At 43.6% G+C, this 2,500-nt stretch overlaps 1 protein-coding gene across 5 annotated transcripts in view; it reads right to left on the bottom strand.

The window, feature by feature from the left end:
* LOC122811371 (tenascin-like) overlaps positions 1-2,500 on the bottom strand; it is a 641,082-nt gene that overhangs the window by 310,439 nt on the left and 328,143 nt on the right. The window lies entirely within an intron of this gene.

The following is a 2,500-nucleotide window of genomic DNA, read 5'->3' as shown; positions in this document are numbered from 1 at the left end:
TTTTTAAATTTTAATTTTTTTTATTTAAATTTAAAATTTTATTTTTTTTAGGTTTTGGTTTGGGTAAATTTTTTTAAATTTATTTTTTTTTTTTGTGGGTGTGAATTTAAATTAATTAATTATTTTTTTACAATATTATTTCTTTTACATAAATTTTAGGTTCATCAAAGGTTCCCCGGGGGGGGTTAACCTAGGTTCTTAGCTTGTTTTATTTAGAACTTGTTTTTAAGGGTTTTGTTTATGTGCCCGTCAATGTGGGGGTAATCCCAAAATTTCCCCCATCCCCTTTTCAATTTTTTAAGAACAGTGGGTCCTGCCTTGAAGGTTTTTTCCAACGAAAAACCTCGGGTTATGCCCTGTCCCTCCAGCAAGTTCTATTTAGTATTTATGTGCTGAGGTTCAAGTCCCTCGAGTGTGTGGCTCTCAGGGATTTAAATTTACTGAGGTGGAGCATGTCCATTAATTCTGTTTGATATAGCTTTGTATGTCAGGCATAGATCGCCTCGAAGTTGGCGGTATGCAACTGAGTAGAGCTGGAGTTTTTTTAACCGAGCAGCATACGGCATCTGTTTGAGACCCTTGATCCTCTTGGTGAGATACTTTTGGGGTCTTTCTAATTGCTGCAGGTGTCGGGTAATGTACATCCCAAAAGTGGCATTGTATTCTATGATGGGCCTGATGAGGGATGAATAAAGGCAATTACCTCTCTGATCTAGATGCGAAACCCTTCGTGATGAGGTGGGCTATGTAGAAGGTCTTTCTACCCACTTTGGCAATGTGGTTTTCAAAGGAGAGATTGCTATCAACTTGGGTCCCCAGGTCCCTAATAACTTTCTCAGTACTTAATGGGTTTCTGCCTATGTGGTAATTTGTGGCATTGTTTTTGCCAAAGGTATGACTATACATTTTTTGGCATTTAGCTTAAAACCATGGCACTGGTACCAGTTATCTGTCTCTGTGAGACCTTTGAAGGATGTTTGTTTCAGCTGGAGAGTCGATTATGGGCCCAGTTTGCAGTCGCTCATGCAACTTGGTGAGCCATAGTCCTCCCACGCTTGCCTGTACCTCAGAAAAGTATATACCAACAAGAGTGGTCCCAGGACAGAACCCTGTGGGATGCCACTTTTGACCGGTTTTGAGTCTGACATGGCTCCAGCAACTCTCACTCTGTGGGTTCTGTCTTTGAGCGAGTTTGCGACCCATCTTATGACATAGGGGTTTATATTTAAGCTGGATAGCTTATGTATGCCGAGTGGTATTGTGTCAAATGCCTTTGCAAGGTCCAGATAGGCTGTGTGGACTACCTTCCCTTCATCTATGGCTTTGGTGACTGTTTTGAAGAAGTCAACCAGGTTCAAAAGGCAGGATCTGCCCTTGACAAAGCCGAACTGGGTAGGGTCTAGTGTCTGTAGGTCCCCAATGTCTTTGTTTATGAGCTCCATGATGATCCTCTCCATCCTCTCCATAGCCTTGCAGACTAAGCTAGTCAGGCTTATGGGGTGATAGTTTCCAGGGTCCGTAGAGGCTCCACCTTTGTGGAGTCCGACCACTGTTGCTGTACGCCATTCTGTGGGCACATATCCTGTAGTGAGGCTGAGATTGTATAACTGTTTTATTTGAGGGATTAGTTCCTCTTGGAGTTCATGTAGGATGCAACCTGGGACGCCATCTGGTCCATAGAAGCAGTGTTTTTTGCTTTGGAGAGGGCAGCCTTCACCTGAGCATCAGAGATGTTTGGGAGGCAGCCCTCTGCCGGGATAGATACTTGCTCTTTTGGGGGGGAGGGGGTGGTGAAGTTTGCACTGAACCTGTCTGCCAGGATATTGGCGATGTCTGTGGGTTCAGTGTATTGTTGCATCCCAGGTTCCTAACATAACTGAAAAAAGCCTTATGATTGTCTTTGGTGTCCTGTACAATTTTTCTCTCGAAGCTGGCCTTGGAGGATGTTATGAGGGATCGTAATTTTTTGCTAGTACTGATCAGAGATGCCTTCCCCATTAGGGATTTTGCTCTATCATGTAGTAGCTTCTTCCTTCTGTTGCACAGTTTATTTATGGCAAAGGTCCACCAGACTGAACACCTGCCTTTGGATGACTGGGTCTTGGTTTTGTTTGGGATAGCATGATCCTTGCATTCCTGGAGATGTCCGTAGAATGCGTTTATATAGGATTCTGCAGTTTGGGCCATAGTTTCCACTGGCCCTGGGGCCTTGAAGGATTCCACTTCGGTTTTGAGTAGTGAGAAGTTCGCTTTTAAGAAGTTTTTCACTGTGGTTTTCTGGGCTGGGGTTTGGGTCGGGATGTGGACATCCAGTGAAATTAATTTATGGTCTGATCTTACCAATGAGGGATATACTTCTGGTGTGGAGCATAGAGTCCCCATGTTGGTAATGATCAGGTCTAGTATGTTGTCCCCTCTTGTGGGAGTGATGACTAGTTGTTCCATAGCATTTGAGTTTATAATTTCCAGGAACCTTTGGACTAAGGTGTTGGGGCTTGAG

Source organism: Protopterus annectens, chromosome 9.part0 (assembly GCF_019279795.1).
Source record: "Protopterus annectens isolate FY-2018-M chromosome 9.part0, PAN1.0, whole genome shotgun sequence".
In the NCBI taxonomy this organism is placed as follows: Eukaryota; Metazoa; Chordata; order Ceratodontiformes; family Protopteridae; genus Protopterus; species Protopterus annectens.
This window is presented reverse-complemented; position numbering and strand designations above follow the sequence as displayed.